Source organism: Anser brachyrhynchus (genome assembly GCF_964034855.1).
Source record: "Anser brachyrhynchus genome assembly, chromosome: 17".
Lineage (NCBI taxonomy): Eukaryota > Metazoa > Chordata > Aves > Anseriformes > Anatidae > Anser > Anser brachyrhynchus.
The window spans coordinates 11,918,477-11,929,002 of NC_137710.1; the positions used below are offsets into that span (position 1 = coordinate 11,918,477).

Genomic DNA, 10,526 nt, shown 5'->3' on the forward strand with positions numbered 1-10,526 from the left:
CTTTAGCGCTGTCATCTGTTGCTGCAGTTCAAGTCCATTAAGCACGGCCTCGCTCCGCTAACGCCGCCAGCCACCCATCGCTTCCCTGCAGCCAGCAGGAACCAAGCCCGAGCGCTGGGCACTGACGGGAGCTGAGCACCCAGCTGCGCAGGAAGGGACCCAAGGGTGCTGAGCTGCTCCACCAGGCAGAGCTACAGTGCCCCTGGGCTCGTGCTGCGAATGGAGCAGGTGTGGGGGGGATCCCATCCCCTCTCCTTTTAGGATCTTTCTCCTACCTATCACTCGGCTTTTCAGTAAGTGACATAAAACCTCCTTTCTCCAGGTACTGGTGGTAACAGCAGCGACGTGCCCTGCTTGGCTCCAATCAGCTGCAAAATCACCGAATTTTCTTCAGCTGTGCGTTTCTTTTTTTTTTAAATATCAAAATCTGGAACTGAGCTGGAAGAAAGTAAGCAAAATCCACCATGGCTAATTATTTGATCTTAATTGTCAAAAAAAAAAATAGTCGGATTGATGAAAGGAGTCGGTAAGCAGAACGATAGCATGAGTGTCCTCAAAGGCAAGCACTGTAACAGGATCCAAAAACAAGACTTTTCATAATCCTTGGGCTGTTAATTATCTAAACACTGGTCCCTTGGAGCTGCCTGAGTGAGGATTAATTAGTTTGTGAAATAATAGCTAAATTGATACTGGGAAGGAGTTTGGGTTCCAAACTAATGGCTGACGATTAGCCAGCCGGTTTCCCCATTTCTCTTTGCGATGCTCAGAAGGACATTTGTCTCTGCTGCTTTTTCAGAAAGGGGCCATTAATCAAACGAGCAGACGGCCCTTCCCAGACCTGTGATGTTGCGAAAAGACAAAAGGAAGGAGGAGGAGGAAACAGATCACCTACAAGTGTTAGGAAAAAGAAATCCTGAAACCCAGTGATTAGCAGCTACAGAGACCGTCTCCCCAAGGGGGCTGGATCCGTTCAACCAGAGCAATTCTCCTGGATGAAGAATATCTTCCGTGAAAGGCAGGTACCTACAGGAAAGGGATTTGACTGTCTCTAAAACAAATTACTTGCACTAATCCCAGCCACCAGGATTTGTGTCTCCTGATTCAGCCAAGTTTGATGTCTACGTTGTCACCACCTGCCAAAGCTTTCCCCATGAGCGGGCCACATGGGCATAAGGATTTGTAGGATCAACCCCTCTCACCTGGCTGCACACCTCACGGGACGTGGAGGAACGTCTCACATCAGTGCCTTTGACACTGCCGCACGTGGCTGAAGCCACCTGGCAGGCTCAGGAGGTGCCAGAAGCGAAGTGCACAGAGGTACCCGTGCATCCTACTTCCTCGCCTCCTGCAAACAGCCCCACGATGCTCCCCACCTCCCCAGGGGACGGCATTTGCAGTCACAGGATGGCGAGCTCAGGGCACGCAGCCTGCTGAGCACAGCACCACGTGGAGCAGGCATCTGCACAGCACCAGGGACCCCGCTGCCTTCCCGAACTGCTCAGCCTCCTGCCAAAGAGGAGGCACAGAGCCTTTTCTCCCGGCCCCTTCCCTCTCCCAAGCTCCCTGCCACCACACACACATTTATGGAGCACTCTGGGAAATCAACTTTGCGTTGCAGCAAAGTGAAAGAGCAGCCAGCTGAAGGCTGCAGCATTAATCACACCAGCCTCTCACTCACAGAGCCTGTTGTCTTGAAAGTGTGTCTGCTCCATAAAATATGCACAGCTGACACGCATGAAGCCCTTCGCAGCATTTATTGATGTACATTACCTTGGCTTTTACAGCATAATAAATAACGGGAGAGGCAGACACCCGTCCCCTAATCAGTCTGCACTGCACTGCCCACCCTCCGCGGCGTCTCAAGCCGAGGTCTGCAGAGAACATCTCCCCTGGCACAGCACTGCTCAGAAACCCCACCAGCAACACACGTCCAAGCCCCGGAAAGGTCGTGCTCCCAGGCAGGGAGGCCAAGATCGTGTTTCCTTTCCTGTGCAGGGGCCTTTAATAAGCAGGCACCACCAGCTAGCGCGAAAAGCATCCTTCCAAGCTGTTTGTTACCTTTGGCATCAGCTACGGGCAGAGGAGGGGCAGTGCTGGCTCTGCGCAGGGGGTTCTCAGCCCTTGGGCAGCGAGGAGGGGAATCACGTTTGTCTGTAGGAAAGTCCCTCCAGCACCTGCCAGAGCCACAGTGCAAAGTGCAGACGCTCTCCATGAATGTCCAGCAGCCCTACCGCGGGCCCCGGTGCCGCTCTGCCCCCGAAGCAGACTGCTGGCAGGCACATCTGCTCTCAGTTTACACCGCTTCTCAGCAGGATCAGACCTCAGTGGCTCGATACGCTACAGAGGAGGCTTAAGGAGAGCTCGAAGGAGAGATCCTATCGGATAAGAGTGAGTGGACAACAGTCCCGTATCACTGGGAAGCCACTCCATCTCCGGGAGGCTTGGTTTATCATCACAGGTCTCAGACAGCACAGAGTACCTACCGCAGTGTCAGACAGCGAGCAGCAAACATCTCATTAGTTACAGCAGGGCTCCTGCTGCTCCGCCAGCCTGGGTTGAAGCAGCTCGGAACGGGGAACAAAATTCCCCTCCTGGAAGCAGATCAAAGGCAGGGCAGGGCGAGGGGAGGAGGAACGCACCTTGCGGCTGCCGGTCCAGCAGCATCCTCCAGCTCCTGGAGCACGTAGGCTTCGGGCTGTGTAACCTTGTGGTCTCACTCCGCTGCAGTGCCTTCGCTAGATTAATCACTCACGCCGTGGGCAAGAAAAGTCAAGTGGATACCGTCTCCTCGGCCATTACTCTGATTTTTCATCCTCCGCTTGCTGTGAACAAAACAGAAGTGACAGTGAGAGTGGCAGCTCACCAGCCTCGCGCGGGCTGCAGCACACAGCCCAGCACCCAGCGTCCCCGCGCCGTCATCCAAAGCAGGGCACGGAGCACCCACTGCTCGCTTCGCCCTTCACTGTCCAGCAAGCCACTGATTTATCTCCAGGTGCCAGCTATTTATCTCCACCCCCAGTTGGGGAAGAGAAGGTACTTCTATTGGCAAGTTTTGGGGGCCCACACCAGGAACAGAAGTGAGGGGAGCACCAGAGCCCAAGGGAAGAGCTATTTTTTGGGGACAGTTACAGAGCTTTGAAGCTTTGGACTCACAGCACCCATGCTACCTCCTCCCTGCAAGGTATCGCAGCCCCCGAGAGGGGACTCGGCATGCTGAAATGGTGGGAACAGCTCCAGCTCCCGTGCAAGAAGCTGGGGGCAGCTCCACTTGGATCACACTCTGTTTTCAGCACAGGCTCTTCTCTTTGACCCCCTGAATCCCCCCTGGCCAACCTCTTGCTGTCTGCAGGCACCAATACCAGCCCGCCTGGGCTTTGCAGCCCAGCTAGCGCCGTGGGGAGAACACACGGTTCTCTCTTCCAGATTCCCTTTTAGCTGTTTGCTAGCCCCAGGGGGAGGAGGCAGTTTTTTCATCCCTTTTTACAAGGTGATTAAATGCTGCATTTGTAAAACACTTCATTCTGGGAAACAAATTATGTAAAACGCACTCAGTGGGACCTAATACGAACTGATACCATCAGCTAGCAACAGGGGCTCCACTTCCACGATTTGCTTTCCAGAGGCACCGACGAGCACCGTGGATAACCTGCTGTCCTGCTCCAGCCCAGGACAGGGTCCCACCAGGCACAGAGCTCTGATCTTGCCCTGTCGCAGTCTCCTGATGACCTCGAAGCCTGCAGCTCCTGTGGAAAGAGCCAGCCGGCTGCAGGCACCTACCTTCCAGGTCACGTCCGTGCTGGGTGAGCCCTGGTCAGCTCGCATGCCGAGCAGCACAGCGCAGGGACAGGCCAGCCTGGACATGGCTTGGGCATCACACAGGATGGCTGTGGAAAGTCTGGATCTCCTGCTGCTGCTTATTTTAGCACTCACAAGGGGTTTTCAGAGCTCTCCTGTTGCTGCTAGCTCTGCTGTGGCACTCCAGGCACGGAGAGCTGGAAGAAGAGCGGCTGGATGGGGTTTCGCTCATCTCCAAGCAGCTCCAGGGGATGCACTACCTGCCCCCAGCCCAGACCAGTGACTACCCAACAAGAGACAAGGCCAACTGGACCCAGCTTTCCACGTCTCAGATCACTAACGACAGGAAACGACACTGCTTCCCTGAGGACAGGCCCCTTGTCAGGGCAGGTGGCTGCAGCAGAGGAGAAAGGAGCTCTTCTTCTGGACAGGCTTCCAGGGGATAGCACCGCGGGCAGGTAACGTGCTGGATTAGAAGAGAAACCAGTCCTAGAGCCTGCCTCGGGTGTATTGCTGATGAAAAAGGAGGAAGAGCGAAATCAAGATTTCCTGCCCCCAATTTGCTGACTCAGTAATGACTCAAGTGACTAAATTTAGCTATTGAAGTGCTCAGCAGCAGGGTGAGCGCCCGCTGGCCTTTCCTTAACCTTATTATGAGACCTTTCAAGTAAACCCTTCCCTGGCTCAGAAGGGATTCTGCTCACGCTCCAAGGGGATTATAAGCCACCTTTGAAAGCTGGAAAAGAAACGTGTGTACGTACATAGGTACACACACGGCTTTCTGGTGGCGATGCAAGACCCGGGAGCGGAGAGACAGCACTTGAGTGCATCTCGCTTGTGGAGTCGTCATAGCAACAGGAAATTTTTAAAAGCAATTAGGTGTGGGTTCATCTGCATCGCTCAGAGCATCGCAGAGAGCCCTGCCTCTCCTCTCTGCAGCTGCTGCGCGCAGGCGGCGGGTCCTGGGGGCTCGGGACTCCTCTGGTTCAGGTGGATGCGGTGGTTCTGGCCAAAAACCTGCAGGCAGACCCACGAGGGCTTTGGGAGCCAGCCCCGTGCTGGTACGAGCTCAGGCTGGCCGATGGAGAGGGAGATGCCCCGCAGGAAAACAGCCAAGATCCAGGTCTACGTCTGTAGCCGGGGCACAACAAGGCAGAGCCGAAGACTTTCCGACCGGAGCAAAGTATAAATTCCTGACAGCAGCAATACCATCCCCTGCAACACAGACTGACCTGTCTGCAAGCTAAGCTGCCCCCGTGTTTTAATAAGGCCCCTTTCCTGCGAGGTCAATCATTACCTAACCTCCCACGAAACCTTCATCGACCGTTCTCCAAAAAGACAGGAGAGCAGCTCATCGCCTGCGCTGCCCGGCAGCTCCGGATTCAGCATGTGGGACCCACAGAGCTCCTCTCCTCCACAGCCCCAGGGCAGGAGCCGAGGGAACCTGCTGTTGTGGTTTAACCCATTTTTAGGAGGAAAATTAACTCTATTCCAGCTGAAACCAGGCCACCTGCCTGCCCCGAGCCACCCACGCCTCCCGAAGGCTGCTGACTCGACCCTCGGCTGCTGCAGGAGTGGGAACAGATTGGTGCACGTTCACCTTCACGTGGGCACGGCGTCAGCCCTTCTCCAGATAACACCATGCGCTCTACTTCTCCAATTCCAATCGCGTTGCAAGGGCTTTTTTCTCTTTTCTTTTCTAAAACTCAGTCCCTCCTCCTCACTGCTAGAAATCCCTCTGAAGTTTCTCTTCACATCTTTTCGCTTCCCTTTGCGATTTCCACATTTCCCAGGCTCTGTATTGGAGGAACTGCTGTTCCAGCTCCCCACCCCACTTCCATTGTCCGCTTATTTTTCTACATTGTCTGCTCCCAGTGGCCACTCTGGCCACCAGCAGCTTTTTGGCCATTTGATGAAACAACCCTCACTCCAGTGTGTGTGTGTGTGTGTGTGAGTGTTTGCTCGTGGCTGATCCAGCCCCTGCCTGAGCCCAGCCACCAGCACTCGTGCATCTTCGCACCGAAGAGCTTCCAGGAGGCCCTGAGAGCTGCAGAAGCGCAGGTTTTATGAGCTAGAAATGGAGTTTTAGCTTCTACCAGAGCAAAGCCAGAGAGCGAAGAGGTGCTGCAGGGAGCCCACACGTGGGGCTCTCATCACGCCAGCAGCATGAGTCAGCCGTGCCACAGCCTCCACCCTGCAGCAAGGAGCTGCAAGGATGAGCACCAGCGTGAGGAGAGGGGAGAGGAAACAGGAAGCTTGTGCAGAAATGGCTCACAGCATCCGCTCCATGCGGGCGGCTGGGTGGGAAGCCGGCTTCCCTCTCTGTTCTTTCTGCCTTACAACTTGCCTGCAGGGCTGGAGAAGGCTGAGTTGCTGCTGCTTTCTCCCAGGCTGGCTTGCTTTCAGGGTGAGAGGGGTGGGTAGCGTACATCTGCAGAGGGGAGATAAGGTAATCAGGCACCTCGAATGCCTGGGATCTTATTAAAGAAGGGCTGGCTGGCAAGATCCTATCTCTGCACAGAAATATCTGCAACTTTATCCACAACTGTAACGTGAACCAAAACAAATTGGATGACCAGCACGGCCCGTTTGGGCTCTCCTGCATGGCAAGGTGGGCAGGGAGCGGAGGGGAGGCCACCCCCGCACAGCCTGGGCCCTGGCAGAGGGGCAGAGCAGGCGGACAGGAGGCAGCGCAGCTGAGACAGCAACACAGCAGGATGCTGCTGCAGCAGGAGGAAGCAAGGGTGTAAATGCAGGAAAGAGGGAGACCTTGTGAAGGACAAGGGAAGGGCCCGGATTCAGGCTTTTATGCCCAAGGGCACCACAGAGGGTGTGCAGCCCAAGGGAGCACTTGATCAAGCAGCTGGCTTTAACGTGTCTCATGGGAGCGCCTCTCTCTTAGGGACCCTAAATCACAGCGTGTCCCCAGGGCTGCCCAGCGAGCCCACGTGCTGACGGAGAAACCCGCAGCAGCAATCTGATTGCTAACAGAAGCAGCAGAGCCCATTCCCGCTGTTCATAACACCAGGAGTGCTGCGAGGAGCCACGGCACGGCTCGAAGCTACAGAGCTGGGTTTCAAACCCACTGGTCCCACATTCATTCAGGGACATGGGAACAGGGACTCTGGGAAAGCCACCGCCTCCCCACTTCTCCCCAGTTGCAGCCGCACCTCCTCCCAAGCAGGTACGAGCCCAGCAGGTACAGCTGGGGACCCCTGCCCAATTATTTTTCCACCCTAGGCTGACCCCTGGGGACAGCACAGTCGGTTTGCCAGGTTTGTCACTCACCTCCCACCTCCCTGCTGCAGTAGAGGGAACCAAGCACCACACACGGGCTGGCCACCAGCCTGCTCTGCAGGAGCAGATGAAGGGCTCCTTTGTTCCTCCACCTGGAGCACACAGCCAGCCTGGTTCTTGCGCGCCTGCAGGAGCCAAGGACATCAGGAGCAGGGTCTCTTGGTGCAGCTGGGCTACAGTTGATAGGGGGACCTTTGAACGCTCTTTACAGTGTTTGCAGGTGACTGCGTGCAGCTTCCCTCCTTGCTCTCCAGCAGAGCTCTTCACCCATGCTGGCAACCTGGGAAGCGAACACAAAGGTTGATGCTCATGGGAAGTGTGAGCCTACCTGTGCTGACGGTTTTGGCTTTAAAAAACACTGAATGTCCTCCAAGGAGGAGGGACCCCGTGCCGTGCCCACTAAACCAGGCAGAGCAGCTGCACGGAGCCAGCTCGTGCCCCCACCAAAGCCAGGGACAACATGCGTGCAAACCAAGCTCAGATCTCCATCTCCTTTCGTTGTGCCCAGGAAACGTGCCCTAACTGCTCCTGCTACCAACACCTTGCCACAGTAACCCAATAAAGTGTGTCAAAGTGTGTCAAAGCTGAAGGTGCAAGAAAGCTTCTGTCAGCTCCTCTCCACCCCCGAAACACCACAGTCAGCTGCGCACAGTGCTGGAGGGATCACAGCCTGCCAAGAGGGGCACGAAATCATCCATGGGACATAGAGAGATCTAGGAAAACGTTGTGCAGCAAAGCAGGCAGCAAAGTACACTGTCAGCTGGCATTTAGCAGGGGCTGATGTCTCTGCTCCCCACAGAGGATAACAGCCCATACACTGCCAGGGCGACTCCCAGATACCAAAGATAAGGTGACCAACATATCTGGGGAAGAAGTCCCGCAGCCTGAGATAATAATTCGTGCTTTTTGAGACGGGATTAGCCAGGGCAAGAGCCTCCCTTAAAGCAGCCCTGCTGTTCTGGACTCCACGCTTCCTCGCTCAGAGTTAGTTGAGGCATTTCTGCACCCTACCGTGGTGGAGGCAAGGAAGGCCCTTTGGGTGAAACAGGGACTGGAAAAATCTTCCAAGAAGATGCAGAGAGGACGTTACTGCCTATTACCTGCAACTGGAGATATGCTACCTGACTTATCCAGGGCAAATAAAGCTTGTCAAGAGCAATATACTCACTGAACTGCCGGATGGGTCAGTCTGTGTCGACAGTGGTAGTGTATGAGAGGTAATCAAAATGCTGCTGCAGACCCAACATGTAGCAGCTCTACCCGAGCTCTCCGAAGCCGATGGGAAAAGGAAGGAGGCAGAAAGTGCTGACAAGCCAGCTTCGTCTGTAGTAAGCAAGAACAGGGACTGACATACAGCTTAAGCGACTTATTGGTTAACACAATGAAGGAACAAAAAAAGTTAAAGGGTGAAGGAAGAAAGCTGCTTCCCCTATAAACATCCAGAATGCGATGCTCCTGGACTTAATATCACCGGATTTGTGACGGGGGGTGCACCCTGGGCACTCAGATCCTTAGCACTGCGCTGGTTTTGATAAAGGAGGGAGAGCAGCATTTAGATGAAGTCATGAGAAGGGGCATGCCAAAGGGCCAGGGCTACTTCCTGGTGGGCCAGGCCAGGCTGTCACCATAACACTGGGCAGGCCAGCAAGCTGCAGGTACTTCTCAGCTCTGAGCAGTTCTGGGATTCCCTGGACAGATCCCAAGGCAAGCACCAGTGACCCAGCTAATTACTTGTACAGAATTACTCCGCAAATGCTGGCTCATAGTAAACGATTGTGCTCCGTAAAACCCTTTCTGAACCAGCTGTATCACACCGATGTCCTCAGGAATAAAAGTGCTTAGCAAAAGCAGCATGAACTTGGCACTAGAGGTGAAAGCAAGACCCTAGGTGGCAATGATGACTACTTTAAGACGACGAGGAAACATCCCAAAAGGAGCCGCACAGGACCATCACCCCATTGTGAGTCTCTTCAGCAGCTCTGAAAAGGGTTTGTCAGGAGATTTGGTACTGTGTGGGTTGGTTTCCCTCTGGTCAATGCGAAAGGAACACACAGGAAATTCCTATTTCAGCAAATTCGGAGAAGGAGGATCTCACATCCCATGTCACTCCGGCTGCCTTCCTGTAGTGGTGTTCTCTCTTCTTGGGTTAGCAGATATTACAGAACCCAACCTCTGCGGGCAGATGGCTCTGTGCCTTCATAGCAGCACGCTAACAGGAAAGCAGGAGGGGACAGATGCTCCTGCCCTCCCACGTTAAATGCGAGCAGCAGCGGTATTTGCTCACGTCGGCACCGAGAGCCACTGAAGGCAGCAGGAAGCAACGATGCCAGCGCTGACGTTCAGCCAGCGATGCTCAGAGCCCTCTGAAGCGCTCTTGGAGGGGATGTTATCCACTGACCTGCTGGACCAGACAGCCCCTGCCCCTCCGGGGCTGCTTGCAGAAAGCTGGAGACCTCCCGAGCACCAGCTACACCTCGCGCCTGGCTGCTGCGGCTTCCTAACATGGTCAGACTGCGGAAAGCGCGCAGGCAGGGCAGCCTGGGGCTCACCCCGGCGGGCAGCAGGAGCTGTCCTCTTGGATTTCAGCAGCCCCGCAGCTCGCTCCACCCCAGCAGCAGGCACGGGGAAAGGAGCTCCGCGTTCATTCCCACACAGCGACAGCTCTAAACTCATTGAAAGCCGCTGTCAGACGTTGTTTAAGGCCCACAGCTGCCCCCGTGCCCCGGTTTGTGCCCCGGGAGCAGAGCAGGGACATTCAGCACACTGAGGGATTACAGCAGGCAGGGGGTGGCAGGAGAACGTGGCTCTGGCTCGGTAATGAGTTTTGCACTGTGCTGCATTAACCCACACTAAATTATCTTTTATGCTGCGATGCTTTGGCTAATAGAATAATACAAACCAGCAAGCAGCAAAAGTAACTTCGTCCTTCTGACAGCTGTCAAGGGAAAACAGACCCTTTGTTTTCAGCCCCTGTGCTGCTATCGCGAGGGCAGGTTTCTAGATACTCCAGGTACCCCTGGAAGGAAGCTAAGAGTTAAAGCTGGCAGCATTGCACTCCCTGTGTCACGAGCACCACGACAGCCGTCCTCGCTAGGTGGAAAGGAACAGCGAGCGCTCCTAATTGAGCTCCTAGCTGGTTAAGGAAACACAAGTCTATTTAAAGGAGTCAGAGCCTTTTTAATCTTCCTTCTCTAAGAGGAAAAAAGCCTCCATAAATATATCTAACCAGAATTAGAGCTTTTAACCCCTGGAGAAAGCCCTGTTTGTCTCCTTCAGCCCACTGTCCAGCACAGCAAGGGCTGTTTCTCTGGAAAAGGCAACATCAGCTAATTGCTATTTGAAGTGTTCCCTCCCACGGAGCGGAGCAGCAGCAGCCTGGAAGCCCCTGCTCCCCTCCCACAACAGCTCTCCGCAGCACGCGCTTCCCACTCGGG

The 10,526-nt window shown here is 54.8% G+C and overlaps 1 protein-coding gene across 1 annotated transcript in view; it reads right to left on the reverse strand.

Moving 5' to 3' along the window:
• SRRM4 (serine/arginine repetitive matrix 4) overlaps positions 1 to 10,526 on the reverse strand; it is an 83,224-nt gene that overhangs the window by 50,795 nt on the left and 21,903 nt on the right. Inside the window, exons 8-10 of the mRNA XM_080559138.1 lie at positions 7,084 to 7,372; positions 2,640 to 2,822; positions 276 to 438 (exon numbers count right to left, since the gene is read on the reverse strand). The gene's annotated coding sequence lies outside the window, so the exon portion shown is untranslated. The remainder of the gene's footprint in view (positions 1 to 275; positions 439 to 2,639; positions 2,823 to 7,083; positions 7,373 to 10,526) is intronic.